General features: G+C 38.9%; 1 protein-coding gene across 1 annotated transcript in view; it reads right to left on the reverse strand.

Moving 5' to 3' along the window:
* The window catches only part of ARSB (arylsulfatase B), a 219,062-nt gene that overhangs the window by 66,720 nt on the left and 135,127 nt on the right, over window positions 1-17,215 (reverse strand). The window lies entirely within an intron of this gene.

The raw sequence follows: 17,215 nt of genomic DNA on the forward strand, positions 1-17,215 counted from the left end.
ACTGCACAGTTAAATGTTTTTGGTGTATTTACATGGTTGCACAATCATCAACAGTCTAATTTTAGAACATTTTTATCCTCCCAAAAGAAATACTGTACCCATTAGCAGTCATTCTTCATTTTCTACTTCACTCCCCTCCCCAGCCCTAGCCAATCGTTAATCTGTCTCTACAGATTTGCCTATTCTGGACATTTCATATAACTGGAACCATATAATACTTGGCCTTTTGTGGCTGGCTTCTTTCACTTAGCATAATGTTTTCAAGGGTCATCAATGTGGTAGCATGCATCAAATATTTCATTCCTTTATATGGCTGAATAATATCCCATTGCTTGACGATATCACATTTTCTTTATCCATTTAGTTGGTTAATATTTCAATTGTTTTCAATATTTGGCTATCATGAATAATCCTATTATGAACATTCATGTACAAGTTTTTGTGTGGGCATTCGTTTTCATATCTCTTGGGTCTATAACTAGGAGTGGAATTGCTGGGTCATATGGTAACTCTACAACATTTTGAGGACTTGCCAAACAATTTTCCAAAGCAGCTGCACCATTTCACACTCTCACCAGGAATAATAAGTGTTTCAATTTCTCCACATCTTTGACAACACTTATTAATGTGTCTTTTTGAATGTAGCCATTCTAGTTGGTGTAAAGTGATATCTCATTGTGATTTGATTTGCATTTTCCTAATAATTAATGATGTTGAGCATCCTTTCATGTATGTATTGGCCATTTATATATCCTCTTTGGAGAAATGTCTATTCAGATTATTTTCTCATATTTTAATGGGGCTACTTGTCTGTTTATAATTGAGTTGTATGAATTATTTATATATTCTATTTGCAAGTCCCTTATCTGATACATGATTTGCTAATATTTTCTCCTATCCTGTGGGTTGACTTTTCACTTCCTTGAGAATATCATTTTGAGAATAAAAGTTTGCATTTTGATGTAGTTCAACTTATGTATTTTCTCTTGTGTTGCTTTTATCTAAGAAACTACTGTCTGACCCAAGATCACAAAGCTTTACTCCTGAGTTTTCTTCTAAGAGTTTTATAGTTTTAATTCTTACATTTAGGTCTATGATCCATTTTAAGTTAATTTTTTTGTATGCTGTGAGGTAGAGATCCAACTTCATTATCTTCTCTTTTTTTCTTTTATTATGTTTAATTGACACATAAATATACATATTTATGGGCTAGAGTATATTTCAATATATGCATACAATGTGTAATGAGAAGTCAGTGTAATTAGCATAACCATCACCTCAAATATTTATCATTTCTCTGTGTTGGGAACATTCAAAATTCACTCTTGTAGCTATTCAAAAATATACAATAAATTGTTGTTAATTATAGTCACCCTATAGTGCTATAGGGCACTAGACCTTATTCCTGCTATTTAACTGTACTTTTATATCCATTAACTAATCTTTGGCTATTCTCCTCTCCCCTACCCTTCCCATCCCCCAGGAAAAACACTACTCTACTCTCTGCTTCTATGAGATCAACGTTTTTTAGCTTCCATGTATGAGAACATGTGGTATTTATCTTTCTGTGCCTGGCTTATTTCACTTAACATAGTGACCTTCAGTTTCATTCATGTTACTGTGAATGACAGGATTTCATTTTGTTTTATGGCTAAAGAGTATTCCATTGTGTATATATACCATATTTTCTTCATTCACCCACTGATGGACCCTTAAGTTGATTCTATATCTTGGGTATTGTGAATAGTACTGCAATAAATATGGGAGTGCACATATCTCCTTGATATACTGATTTCATTTCCTTTGCATATATACCCAGTAGTGGGATTGCTGGATCATATGGTAGTTCTATTTTTAGTTTTTTGAGGAGCCTTCATATTGTTTTCCACAATGGCTAGACTAATTTGCATTCTCACCAATGGTGGATAAGAGTTCCCCTTTCTCTACAACCTCGTCAGGATCTGTTATTTTTTAACTTTTTGGTAATGGCCATTCTAACTGGGTTGAGATAACATCTCATTGTGGTTTTAAATTTGCCTTCTCTCATGATTAGTGATGTTGAGCATTTTTAAAAATAAATCTATTAGCCATTTGTATTTCTTATTTTGAGAGATGTCTATTCAGCTCATTTACCCATTTTTAAACTGGATTATTTGGGGGGTTTTTCTGTTGAATTGTTTCAGTTCCTTATATATTCTGGATATTAATCCTTTGTTGAATGAAGAGTTAGCAAATATTTTCTGCCATTATGCAGGCTATCTATTCACTCTGTTGATTGTTTCCTTTGCTGTGCAGGAGATTTTATTTTGATATAATCCCATTTGTCTATTTTTGCTTTTGTTGCCTGTGCCTTTGAGGTCTTCTCCATAAAATCTTTGCCCAGACCAATGTTCTGAAGCATTTCTCCTATGTTTTCTTTCAGGAGTTTCATAGCTTCAGGTCTTATATTTAAGTCATTAACCCATTTTGAGTTGATTTTTATATATGGTGAGAGATGCAGGTTTGGTTTCATTTTTATGCATATGGATATCCAATTTTCCCAGCACCATTTATTGAAAAGACTGTCTCTTCCTCAATAAATGTTCTTGGTGCCTTTGTCAAGGATCAGTAGGCTATAAATACACGAATTTATTTCTAGGTTCTCTATTTTGTTCCATTGGTATATGAATCTGTTTTTTACACAAGTAACATGCTGTATTGGTTACTATAGCTTTATAGTATCTTTTGAAACCTGGCAGTGTGATGCCTCCAACTTTGTTCTTTTCACTCAGGATTGCTTTGGCTATAGGGTCTTTTGTGGGTCCATATAAATTTTAGGATTTTTAAATTTCTGTTGAGAATGTTATTGGTATTTAGATAGGGATTGCATTGACTCTGTAGATTGCTTTTGGTAGTAAGATCATTTTCATAATATTTATTCTTCAAATCTATGAATATGAGATATCTTTTCATTTTTTGTGTGTTCTCTTCTGCTAGCTTGTTGCTGGCATATAGAAATGTTACTGATTTCTGTATGTTGATTCTGTATCCTGCAACTTTACTGAATTTGTTTATCAGTTGTAAGAGTTTTTTGGTAGAGCTTTTAGGGTTTTCTGTATATACGATGATATCATCTGCAAACAGGGACAATTTGGCATTCTCCTTTCCATTTTGGAGGCCCTTTATTTCTTTCTACTGCCTGATTGCTCTGGCTAGGGCTTCCATTACTATGTTGAACAAAATTGGTGAAAGTGAGCATCGTTGTCTTGTTTCAGATGTTAGGGGAAAGGCTGTCAACTTTTTCCCATTCAGTGTGATGTTTGCTATGGGCTTATGATATATGGCCTTTATTGTGTTGAGCTGTGGTCCTTCTATATCTAATTAGTTGAGTGTTTTGATTATGAAGGGATGTTGAATTGTATCAAATCCTTTTTATGTATCTATTGAGATGATCATGTTGTTTTTATACTTCATTCTGTTGATGTAATGTATCATGTTTATGGATTTGTATATGTTGAACCATTCTTGCAACTTTGGGATAAATCCCACTTGATAATGGTGAATGATCTTTTAAATTTATTTTTATTTTTTGAGATGGGGTCTCATTTTGTTGCCCAGACTGGAGTACAGTGGCTTGATCATGGCTCATTGCAGTCTCAATCTCCCGGACTCAAGCAATCCTCCCACCTCAGCCTCCCTAGTACCTGGGCTATAGGAGCATGCCACCATGCCTGGCTAATTTTTAAATTTTTTGCAGAAATGGGATCTCCCTATGTTGCCCAGGCTGGTCTTGAACTCCTAGGTTCAAGTGATCCTCCTGCCTTGGCCTCCCAAAGCACTGGGATTACAGGCATGGGCCATCACACCTGGCTGTGAATGATCTTTTTAATGTGTTGCTGTATTCAGTTTGCTAGCATTTTGTTGAGGCTTTGTGCATCTATGTTCATTGGGGATACTGGCCTAAAGTTTTCTTTTCTTGTTGTATCTCTGTCTGGTTTTGGTATCAGCATAATGCTGGTCTTGTGGAATAAGTTTAGAAGAATTCCCTCCTCTTCAATTTTCTGGAAGAGTTTGAGAAGAATTTTTATTAGTTCTTTAAATGTTTTGTAGAATTCTGCAATGAAGTCATCAGGTCCTGGGCTTTTCTTTGATGGGAGACTTTTTATTACACGATTCAATCTCATTACTTATAATTGGTCTATTCAGGTTTTCTATTTCTTCTTGGTTCAATCTTGGCACATTGTATGTATACATGAATTTATCCATTTCCACTAGATTTTCTAATTTGTTGGCATATAGTTGTTCATAATAGTCTCTCATGATCACTTGTATTTCTATGGTATCAGTTGCAATGTTTCCTTTTTTGTTTGTGATTTTATTTGGACCGTTTACATTCTTGATTCATCTAGCTAATTATTTGTCAGTTTTGTTAATCGTTTCAAAAACCAACTTTTCTTTTTTTTTTTTTTTCAAACGTAATATAGCTTTAATGAAAATCCAAACATGCGGTTATCAATTCAGAAGTTATTTTCAAACCTAACTTTTAATGTGAAAATAGATGCAATCATCAATCTAGCTAATGCTCTTGTCTTATACTGGAAACAGTTGGGGTAGGGAAATCCCCAGTCCAGATCCATCATTCTTTGATGGAGAAAGGGGCTTTCTGAAGCTGTTAGCCCACCTGTGTCAGTGGTTGCAATTACAAAATGCTGGTTTAATGTAATCAAACGCTATAAGACCATCTCTCTCCAGCAACCTCCAGGAAAACTAGATGAAATGGTCTTACATGTCAGGTACATTTGCTGTGAAAAGATGCAAACTAGATTTAAGCTTCACACTACATTTGATGGCTGCAATTACCTCTCTATTGTTCCCTTAACCCAGACACAGTTTGCCCTGAAGCTTCGAAGGGCCACAGAGCTTTAGGCTGATTCTGGAATTGGGTGAGTGAACACAGCAAGCCAGGCACTCCAGGATCACCATCACCCTGTCCAGGCCTCCTCTGGACATGTAAACCCAGCCCAGTTTTAGAACAAATCACTATGACTTTCCAGTGTCCTAGCAAACAACAATAATAGCAAGCATGTTCAGAATGGTTACTATGTGCCAGGGACACATAAGAGATGCTTTAAAAATAGTATCAAATGAGTGTCACTGTGCTCAAAGAATAAGGTCAGTAGTGTCATTAGGCCCATGTTACAGATGAGAAAACAGGCTCACCGAGAAGAAGTGATAACAGCCAGGATTTGAAGTCTCATCTGAAAGACACTTAAACCCAAGCTCTTTTAAGATACTCTACCTTCCTCATATAACACTCTTTTTTTTTTTTAATTTTTTTTTCTTTTTATTATTATTATTATCATCATCATTATTATTATTATACTTTAGGCTCTATGGTACATGTGCGCAACGTGCAGGTAAGTTACATATGTATACATGTGCCATGCTGGTGCGCTGCACCCACCAACTCGTCATCTAGCATTAGGTATATCTCCCAATGCTATCCCTCCCCCATCCCCCCACCCCACAACAGTCCCCGAAGTGTGATGTTCCCCTTCCTGTGTCCGTGTGTTCTCATTGTTCAATTCCCACCTATGAGTGAGAATATGCGGTGTTTGGTTTTTTGTTCTTGCGATAGTTTACTGAGAATGATGATTTCCAATTTCATCCATGTCCCTACAAAGGACGTGAACTCATCATTTTTTATGGCTGCATAGTATTCCATGGTGTATATGTGCCACATTTTCTTAATCCAGTCTATCATTGTTGGACATTTGGGTTGGTTCCAAGTCTTTGCTATTGTGAATAATGCCGCAATAAACATACGTGTGCATGTGTCTTTATAGCAGCATGATTTATAGTCCTTTGGGTATATACCCAGTAATGGGATGGCTGGGTCAAATGGAATTTCTAGTTCTAGATCCCTGAGGAATCGCCACACTGACTTCCACAAGGGTTGAACTAGTTTACAGTCCCACCGACAGTGTAAAAGTGTTCCTATTTCTCCACATCCTCTCCAGCACCTGTTGTTTCCTGACTTTTTAATGATTGCCATTCTAACTGGTGTGAGATGGTGTCTCATTGTGGTTTTGATTTGCATTTCTCTGATGGCCAGTGATGGTGAGCATTTTTTCATGTGTTTTTTGGCTGCATAAATGTCTTCTTTTGAGAAGTGTCTGTTCATGTCCTTCGCCCACTTTTTGATGGGGTTGTTTGTTTTTTTCTTGTAAATTTGTTGGAGTTCATTGTAGATTCTGGATATTAGCCCTTTGTCAGATGAGTAGGTTGCGAAAATTTTCTCCCATTTTGTAGGTTGCCTGTTCACTCTGATGGTAGTTTCCTTTGCTGTGCAGAAGCTCTTTAGTTTAATTAGATCCCATTTGTCAATTTTGGCTTTTGTTGCCATTGCTTTTGGTGTTTTAGACATGAAGTCCTTGCCCATGCCTATGTCCTGAATGGTATTGCCTAGGTTTTCTTCTAGGGTTTTTATGGTTTTAGGTCTAACATTTAAGTCTTTAATCCATCTTGAATTGATTTTTGTATAAGGTGTAAGGAAGGGATCCAGTTTCAGCTTTCTACATATGGCTAGCCAGTTTTCCCAGCACCATTTATTAAATAGGGAATCCTTTCCCCATTTCTTGTTTTTGTCAGGTTTGTCAAAGATCAGATAGTTGTAGATACGTGGCATTATTTCTGATGGCTCTGTTCTGTTCCATTGATCTATATCTCTGTTTTGGTACCAGTACCATGCTGTTTTGGTTACTGTAGCCTTGTAGTATAGTTTGAAGTCAGGTAGTGTGATGCCTCCAACTTTGTTCTTTTGGCTTAGGATTGACTTGGCGATGCAGGCTCTTTTTTGGTTCCATATGAACTTTGAAGTAGTTTTTCCAATTCTGTGAAGAAAGTCATTGGTAACTTGATGGGGATGGCATTGAATCTGTAAATTACCTTGGGAAGGATGGCCATTTTCATGATATTGATTCTTCCTACCCATGAGCATGGAAAGTTATTCCATTTGTTTGTATCCTCTTTTATTTCCTTGAGCAGTGGTTTGTAGTTCTCCTTGAAGAGGTCCTTCACATCCCTTGTAAGTTGGATTCCTAGGTATTTTATTCTCTTTGAAGCAATTGTGAATGGGAGTTCACTCATGATTTGGCCCTCTGTTTGTCTGTTATTGATGTATAAGAATGCTTGTGATTTTTGTACATTGATTTTGTATCCTGAGACTTTGCTGAAGTTGCTTATCAGCTTAAGGAGATTTTGGGCTGAGACAATGGGGTTTTCTAGATATACTATCATGTCATCTGCAAACAGGGACAATTTGACTTCCTCTTTTCCTAATTGAATACCCTTGATTTCCTTCTCTTGCCTAATTGCCCTGGCCAGAACTTCCAACGCCATGTTGAATAGGAGTGGTGAGAGAGGGCATCCCTGTCTTGTGCCAGTTTTCAAAGGGAATGCTTCCAGTTTTTGCCCATTCAGTATGATATTGGCTATGGGTTTGTCATAAATAGCTCTTATTATTTTGAGATACGACCCATCAATACCTAATTTATTGAGAGTTTTTAGCATGAAGGGTTGTTGAATTTTGTCAAAGGCCTTTTCTGCATCTATTGAGATAATCATGTGGTTTTTGACTTTGGTTCTGTTTATATGCTGGATTACATTTATTGATTTGCGTATATTGAACCAGCCTTGCATCCCAGGGATGAAGCCCACTTGATCATGGTGGATAAGCTTTTTGATGTGCTGCTGGATTCTGTTTGCCAGTATTTTATTGAGGATTTTTGCATCAATGTTCATCAAGGATATTGGTCTAAAATTCTCTTTTTTTGTTGTGTCTCTGCCAGGCTTTGGTATCAGGATGATGCTGGCCTCATAAAATGAGTTAGGGAGGATTCCCTCTTTTTCTATTGATTGGAATAGTTTCAGAAGGAATGGTACCAGCTCCTCCTTGTACCTCTGGTAGAATTCGGCTGTGAACCCATCTGGTCCTGGACTTTTTTTGGTTGGTAAGCTGTTGATTATTGCCACAATTTCAGCTCCTGTTATTGGTCTATTCAGAGATTCAACTTCTTCCTGGTTTAGTCTTGGGAGGGTGTATGTGTTGAGGAATTTATCCATTTCTTCTAGATTTTCTAGTTTATTTGCGCAGAGGTGTTTGTAATATTCTCTGATGGTAGTTTGTATTTCTGTGGGATCGGTAATGATATCCCCTTTATCATTTTTTATTGCATCTATTTGATTCTTCTCTCTTTTTTTCTTTATTAATCTTGCTAGCGGTCTATCAATTTTGTTGATCCTTTCAAAAAACCAGCTCCTGGATTCATTGATTTTTTGAAGGGTATTTTGTGTCTCTATTTCCTTCAGTTCTGCTCTGATTTTAGTTATTTCTTGCCTTCTGCTAGCTTTTGAATGTGTTTGCTCTTGCTTTTCTAGTTCTTTTTTTTTTTTTTTTTTTTTTTTTTTACATGTATATGTATATAATTTAAACAAAAATCATGAAAATTTTTCTCTTGCTATGTGCAATACACTGATATTTTCTTTTTTTTTTTCTTTTATTATTATTATTATTATTATTATTATACTTTAGGTTTTATGGTACATGTGCGCAATGTGCAGGTAAGTTACATATGTATACATGTGCCATGCTGGTGCGCTGCACCCACCAACTCGTCATCTAGCGTTAGGTATATCTCCCAATGCTATCCCTCCCCCCTCCCCCCACCCCACAACAGTCCCCAGAGTGTGATGTTCCCCTTCCTGTGTCCATGTGTTCTCATTGTTCAATTCCCACCTATGAGTGAGAATATGCGGTGTTTGGTTTTTTGTTCTTGCGATAGTTTACTGAGAATGATGATTTCCAATTTCATCCATGTCCCTACAAAGGACGTGAACTCATCATTTTTTATGGCTGCATAGTATTCCATGGTGTATATGTGCCACATTTTCTTAATCCAGTCTATCATTGTTGGACATTTGGGTTGGTTCCAAGTCTTTGCTATTGTGAATAATGCAGCAATAAACATACGTGTGCATGTGTCTTTATAGCAGCATGATTTATAGTCCTTTGGGTATATACCCAGTAATGGGATGGCTGGGTCGAATGGAATTTCTAGTTCTAGATCCCTGAGGAATCGCCACACTGACTTCCACAAGGGTTGAACTAGTTTACAGTCCCACCAACAGTGTAAAAGTGTTCCTATTTCTCCACATCCTCTCCAGCACCTGTTGTTTCCTGACTTTTTAATGATTGCCATTCTAACTGGTGTGAGATGGTATCTCATTGTGGTTTTGATTTGCATTTCTCTGATGGCCAGTGACGATGAGCATTTTTTCATGTGTTTTTTGGCTGCATAAATGTCTTCTTTTGAGAAGTGTCTGTTCATGTCCTTCGCCCACTTTTTGATGGGGTTGTTTGTTTTTTTCTTGTAAATTTGTTTGAGTTCATTGTAGATTCTGGATATTAGCCCTTTGTCAGATGAGTAGGTTGCGAAAATTTTCTCCCATTTTGTAGGTTGCCTGTTCACTCTGATGGTAGTTTCTTTTGCTGTGCAGAAGCTCTTGAGTTTAATTAGATCCCATTTGTCAATTTTGGCTTTTGTTGCCATTGCTTTTGGTGTTTTAGACATGAAGTCCTTGCCCATGCCTATGTCCTGAATGGTAATGCCTAGGTTTTCTTCTAGGGTTTTTATGGTTTTAGGTCTAACATTTAAGTCTTTAATCCATCTTGAATTGATTTTTGTATAAGGTGTAAGGAAGGGATCCAGTTTCAGCTTTCTACATATGGCTAGCCAGTTTTCCCAGCACCATTTATTAAATAGGGAATCCTTTCCCCATTTCTTGTTTTGGTCAGGTTTGTCAAAGATCAGATACTTGTAGATATGTGGCATTATTTCTGACGGCTCTGTTCTGTTCCATTGATCTATATCTCTGTTTTGGTACCAGTACCATGCTGTTTTGGTTACTGTAGCCTTGTAGTATAGTTTGAAGTCAGGTAGTGTGATGCCTCCAGCTTTGTTCTTTTGGCTTAGGATTGACTTGGCGATGCGGGCTCTTTTTTGGTTCCATATGAACTTTAAAGTAGTTTTTTCCAATTCTGTGAAGAAAGTCATTGGTAGCTTGATGGGGATGGCATTGAATCTGTAAATTACCTTGGGAAGGATGGCCATTTTCATGATATTGATTCTTCCTACCCATGAGCATGGAATGTTCTTCCATTTGTTTGTATCCTCTTTTATTTCCTTGAGCAGTGGTTTGTAGTTCTCCTTGAAGAGGTCTTTCACATCCCTTGTAAGTTGGATTCCTAGGTATTTTATTCTCTTTGAAGCAATTGTGAATGGGAGTTCACTCATGATTTGGCTCTCTGTTTGTCTGTTATTGATGTATAAGAATGCTTGTGATTTTTGCACATTGATTTTGTATCCTGAGACTTTGCTGAAGTTGCTTATCAGCTTAAGGAGATTTTGGGCTGAGATGATGGGGTTTTCTAGATATACTATCATGTCATCTGCAAACAGGGACAATTTGACTTCCTCTTTTCCTAATTGAATACCCTTGATTTCCTTCTCCTGCCTAATTGCCCTGGCCAGAACTTCCAACACTATGTTGAATAGAAGTGGTGAGAGAGGGCATCCCTGTCTTGTGCCAGTTTTCAAAGGGAATGCTTCCAGTTTTTGCCCATTCAGTATGATATTGGCTGTGGGTTTGTCATAAATAGCTCTTATTATTTTGAGATACGTCCCATCAATTCCTAATTTCTTGAGAGTTTTTAGCATGAAGGGTTGTTGAATTTTGTCAAAGGCCTTTTCTGCATCTATTGAGATAATCATGTGGTTTTTGTCTTTGGTTCTGTTTATATGCTGGATTACATTTATTGATTTGCGTATATTGAACCAGCCTTGCATCCCAGGGATGAAGCCCACTTGATCATGGTGGATAAGCTTTTTGATGTGCTGCTGGATTCTGTTTGCCAGTATTTTATTGAGGATTTTTGCATCAATGTTCATCAAGGATATTGGTCTAAAATTCTCTTTTTTTGTTGTGTCTCTGCCAGGCTTTGGTATCAGGATGATGCTGGCCTCATAAAATGAGTTAGGGAGGATTCCCTCTTTTTCTATTGATTGGAATAGTTTCAGAAGGAATGGTACCAGCTCCTCCTTGTACCTCTGGTAGAATTCGGCTGTGAATCCATCTGGACCTGGACTTTTTTTGGTTGGTAAGCTATTGATTATTGCCACAATTTCAGCTCCTGTTATTGGTCTATTCAGAGATTCAACTTCTTCCTGGTTTAGTCTTGGGAGGGTGTATGTGTCGAGGAATTTATCCATTTCTTCTAGATTTTCTAGTTTATTTGCATAGAGGTGTTTGTAATATTCTCTGATGGTAGTTTGTATTTCTGTGGGATCGGTGGTGATATCCCCTTTATCATTTTTTATTGCATCTATTTGATTCTTCTCTCTTTTTTTCTTTATTAATCTTGCTAGCGGTCTATCAATTTTGTTGATCCTTTCAAAAAACCAGCTCCTGGATTCATTTATTTTTTGAAGGGTTTTTTGTGTCTCTATTTCCTTCAGTTCTGCTCTGATTTTAGTTATTTCTTGCCTTCTGCTAGCTTTTGAATGTGTTTGCTCTTGCTTTTCTAGTTCTTTTAATTGTGATGTTAGGGTGTCAATTTTGGATCTTTCCTGCTTTCTCTTGTGGGCATTTAGTGCTATACATTTCCCTCTACACACTGCTTTGAATGCATCCCAGAGATTCTGGTATGTTGTGTCTTGGTTCTCGTTGGTTTCAAAGAACATCTTTATTTCTGCCTTCATTTCGTTATGTACCCAGTAGTCATTCAGGAGCAGGTTGTTCAGTTTCCACGTAGTTGAGCGGTTTTGAGTGAGATTCTTAATCCTGAGTTCTAGCTTGATTGCACTGTGATCTGAGAGACAGTTTGTTACAATTTCTGTTCTTTTACATTTATTGAGGAGAGCTTTACTTCCAAGTATATGGTCAATTTTGGAATAGGTGTGGTGTGGTGCTGAAAAAAATGTATATTCTGTTGATTTGGGGTGGAGAGTTCTGTAGATGTCTATTAGGTCTGCTTGGTGCAGAGCTGAGTTCAATTCCTGGGTATCCTTGTTGACTTTCTGTCTCGTTGATCTGTCTAATGTTGATAGTGGGGTGTTAAAGTCTCCCATTATTAATGTGTGGGAGTCTAAGTCTCTTTGTAGGTCACTCAGGACTTGCTTTATGAATCTGGGTGCTCCTGTATTGGGTGCATATATATTTAGGATAGTTAGCTCTTCTTGTTGAATTAATCCCTTTACCATTATGTAATGGCCTTCTTTGTCTCTTTTGATCTTTGTTGGTTTAAAGTCTGTTTTATCAGAGACTAGGATTGCAACCCCTGCCTTTTTTTGTTTTCCATTTGCTTGGTAGATCTTCCTCCATCCTTTTATTTTGAGCCTATGTGTGTCTCTGCACGTGAGATGGGTTTCCTGAATACAGCACACTGATGGGTCTTGAGTCTTTATCCAGTTTGCCAGTCTATGTCTTTTAATTGGAGCATTTAGTCCATTTACATTTAAAGTTAATATTGTTATGTGTGAATTTGATCCTGTCATTATGATGTTAGCTGGATATTTTGCTCGTTAGTTGATGCAGTCTCTTCCTAGTCTCGATGTTCTTTACATTTCGGTATGATTTTGCAGTGGCTGGTACCGGTTGTGCCTTTCCATGTTTAGCGCTTCCTTCAGGAGCTCTTTTAGGGCAGGCCTGGTGGTGACAAAATCTCTCAGCATTTGCTTGTCTGTAAAGTATTTTATTTCTCCTTCACTTATGAAGCTTAGTTTGGCAGGATATGAAATTCTGGGTTGAAAATTCTTTTCTTTAAGAATGTTGAATATTGGCCCCCACTCTCTTCTGGCTTGTAGGGTTTCTGCCGAGAGATCCGCTGTTAGTCTGATGGGCTTCCCTTTGATGGTAACCCGACCTTTCTCTCTGGCTGCCCTTAACATTTTTTCCTTCATTTCAACTTTGGTGAATCTGACAATTATGTGTCTTGGAGTTGCTCTTCTCGAGGAGTATCTTTGTGGCGTTCTCTGTATTTCCTGAATCTGAATGTTGGCCTGCCTTGCTAGATTGGGGAAGTTCTCCTGGATAATATCCTGCAGAGTGTTTTCCAACTTGTTTCCATTCTCCCCGTCACTTTCAGGTACACCAATCAGACGTAGATTTGGTCTTTTCACATAGTCCCACATTTCTTGGAGGCTTTGCTCGTTTCTTTCTATTCTTTTTTCTCTAAACTTCCCTTCTCGCTTCATTTCATTCATTTCATCTTCCAGGGCTGATACCCTTTCTTCCATTTGATCGCATCGGCTCCTGAGGCTTCTGCATTCTTCACGTAGTTCTCGAGCCTTGGTTTTCAGCTCCATCAGCTCCTTTAAGCACTTCTCTGTATTGGTTATTCTAGTTATACATTCTTCTAAATTTTTTTCAAAGTTTTTAACTTCTTTGCCTTTGGTTTGAATATCCTCCCGTAGCTCGGAGTAATTTGATCGTCTGAAGCCTTCTTCTCTCAGCTCGTCAAAGTCATTCTCCGTCCAGCTTTGTTCCGTTGCTGGTGAGGAACTGCGTTCCTTTGGAGGAGGAGAGGTACTCTGCTTTTTAGAGTTTCCAGTTTTTCTGCTCTGTTTTTTCCCCATCTTTGTGGTTTTATCTACTTTTGGTCTTTGATGATGGTGATGCACAGATGGGTTTTTGGTGTGGATGTCCTTTCTGTTAGTTTTCCTTCTAACAGACAGAACCCTCAGCTGCAGGTCTGTTGGAGTATCTGGCCGGCCGTGTGAGGTGTCAGTCTGCCCCTGCTGGGGGGTGCCTCCCAGTTAGGCTGCTCGGGGGTCAGGGGTCAGGGACCCACTTGAGGAGGCAGTCAGCCCGTTCTCAGATCTCCAGCTGCGTGCTGGGAGAACCACTGCTCTCCTCACAGCTGTCAGACAGGGACATTTAAGTCTGCAGAGGTTACTGCTGTCTTTTTGTTTGTCTGTGCCCTGCCCCCAGAGGCGGAGCCTACAGAGGCAGGCAGGCCTCCTTGAGCTGTGGTGGGCTCCACCCAGTTCAAGCTTCCAGGCTGCTTTGTTTACCTAAGGGAGCCTGGGCAATGGCGGGCGCCCCTCCCCCAGCCTCGCTGCCGACTTGCTGTTTGATCTCAGACTGCTGTGCTAGCAATCAGCGAGACTCCGTGGGCGTAGGACCCTCTGAGCCAGGTGCGGGCTATACTCTCCTGGGGCACCGTTTCCTAAGCCCGTCGGAAAAGCACAGTATTCGGGTGGGAGTGGCCCGATTTTCCAGGTGCCGTCTGTCACCCCTGGAAGGGGAACTCCCTGACCCCTTGCGCTTCCCGAGTGAGGCAATGCCTCGCCCCTGCTTCGGCTGGCGCACGGTGCGCTCACCGACTGACCTGCGCCCACTGTCTGGCACTCCCTAGTGAGATGAACACAGTACCTCAGATGGAAATGCAGAAATCACCCGTCTTCTGCGTCGCTCGCGCTGGGAGCTGTAGACCGGAGCTGTTCCTATTCGGCCATCTTGGCTCCTCCCTTTTCTAGTTCTTTTAATTGTGATGTTAGGGTGTCAATTTTGGATCTTTCCTGCTTTCTCTTGTGGGCATTTAGTGCTATACATTTCCCTCTACACACTGCTTTGAATGCATCCCAGAGATTCTGGTATGTTGTGTCTTGGTTCTCGTTGGTTTCAAAGAACATCTTTATTTCTGCCTTCATTTCGTTATGTACCCAGTAGTCATTCAGGAGCAGGTTGTTCAGTTTCCACGTAGTTGAGCGGTTTTGAGTGAGATTCTTAATCCTGAGTTCTAGCTTGATTGCACTGTGATCTGAGAGATAGTTTGTTATAATTTCTGTTCTTTTACATTTATTGAGGAGAGCTTTACTTCCAAGTATATGGTCAATTTTGGAATAGGTGTGGTGTGGTGCTGAAAAAAATGTATATTCCGTTGATTTGGGGTGGAGAGTTCTGTAGATGTCTATTAGGTCTGCTTGGTGCAGAGCTGAGTTCAATTCCTGGGTATCCTTGTTGATTTTCTGTTTCGTTGATCTGTCTAATGTTGACAGTGGGGTGTTAAAGTCTCCCATTATTAATGTGTGGGAGTCTAAGTCTCTTTGTAGGTCACTCAGGACTTGCTTTATGAATCTGGGTGCTCCTGTATTGGGTGCATATATATTTAGGATAGTTAGCTCTTCTTGTTGAATTAATCCCTTTACCATTATGTAATGGCCTTCTTTGTCTCTTTTGATCTTTGTTGGTTTAAAGTCTGTTTTATCAGAGACTAGGATTGCAACCCCTGCCTTTTTTTGTTTTCCATTTGCTTGGTAGATCTTCCTCCATCCTTTTATTTTGAGCCTATGTGTGTCTCTGCACGTGAGATGGGTTTCCTGAATACAGCACACTGATGGGTCTTGAGTCTTTATCCAATTTGCCAGTCTGTGTCTTTTAATTGGAGCATTTAGTCCATTTACATTTAAAGTTAATATTGTTATGTGTGAATCTGATCCTGTCATTATGATGTTAGCTGGTTATTTTGCTCGTTAGTTGATGCAGTCTCTTCCTAGTCTCGATGGTCTTTACATTTCGGTATGATTTTGCAGTGGCTGGTACCGGTTGTGCCTTTCCATGTTTAGCGCTTCCTTCAGGAGCTCTTTTAGGGCAGGCCTGGTGGTGACAAAATCTGTCAGCATTTGCTTGTCTGTAAAGGATTTTATTTCTCCTTCACTTATGAAGCTTAGTTTGGCAGGATATGAAATTCTGGGTTGAAAATTCTTTTCTTTAAGAATGTTGAATATTGGCCCCCACTCTCTTCTGGCTTGTAGGGTTTCTGCCGAGAGATCTGCTGTTAGTCTGATGGGCTTCCCTTTGATGGTAACCCGACCTTTCTCTCTGGCTGCCCTTAACATTTTTTCCTTCATTTCAACTTTGGTGAATCTGACAATTATGTGTCTTGGAGTTGCTCTTCTCGAGGAGTATCTTTGTGGCGTTCTCTGTATTTCCTGAATCTGAATGTTGGCCTGCCTTGCTAGATTGGGGAAGTTCTCCTGGATAATACCCTGCAGAGTGTTTTCCAACTTGGTTCCATTCTCCCCGTCACTTTCAGGTACACCAATCAGACGTAGATTTGGTCTTTTCACATAGTCCCACATTTCTTGGAGGCTTTGCTCGTTTCCTTTTATTCTTTTTTCTCTAAACTTCCCTTCTCGCTTCATTTCATTCATTTCATCTTCCAGGGCTGATACCCTTTCTTCCATTTGATCGCATCGGCTCCTGAGGCTTCTGCATTCTTCACGTAGTTCTCGAGCCTTGGAAAAACCAACTTTTCATTTCATCGATCTTTTGTATTATTTTTTAGTGTGAATTTTGTTTATTTCTGCTTTCATCATTATTTCTTTCCTCCTACTAATTTTGGATTTGGCTTGTTCTTGCTTTTCTAGTTCCTTGAGATGCATTGCTAGGTTGCTTATTGGAAATCCTTCTACTTTTTGGATGTAGGCATCTATTGCTATAAATTTTCCTCTTAACACTTCTTTTGCTGTATCCCATAGGTTTTTGATATGCTGTATTTCTATTTTCATTTGTTTCAAGACATTTAACATTTTCCTTCTTAATTTCTTTATTGAGCCACTGACCATTAAGGAACATATTTAACTTCCATTTCCATGTATTTGTAAAATTTCAAAAGTTCCTCTTGTTATTGATTTCACTGTGGTCAGGAAAGATATTTGAGATCATTGCAGTTTGGTGGTTTTCTGCAGTAACAAGGTTTTAGTCTTTTCTCTTTCTCCTTTGTGCATCTGCTCTACCAGTGAGTTTTACACTTGTGTGTGTTTTCATGAGAATGATTATCATCTTTTTTCTTCCAGATATAGGACTCCCTTGAGTGTTTCTTATAAAGCCAGTCTAGTGGTGATGAATTCCTTCAGTTTTTACTTGTCTGGGAGACTTTCTTTCTCCCTCATTTCTGAAGGGTAGATTTGCTGGGTATCACATGCTTAGCTGACAATTTTTTTTCTTTTGGTACTCTGAATACATCATCCACTTCTCTCCTGGCTTGTCAGGTTTCTGCAGAGAAATATGCTATATCCTAGAATGGCAGAACACAGCTGTTATTTGGGCCCTGGAAGACAAGGAGCAGCACAGCAATGACCCCACTCCCCAGAGACAAGGGTGTCTCAGCAGC

Source organism: Pongo abelii, chromosome 4 (assembly GCF_028885655.2).
Source record: "Pongo abelii isolate AG06213 chromosome 4, NHGRI_mPonAbe1-v2.0_pri, whole genome shotgun sequence".
Classification (NCBI taxonomy): domain Eukaryota; kingdom Metazoa; phylum Chordata; class Mammalia; order Primates; family Hominidae; genus Pongo; species Pongo abelii.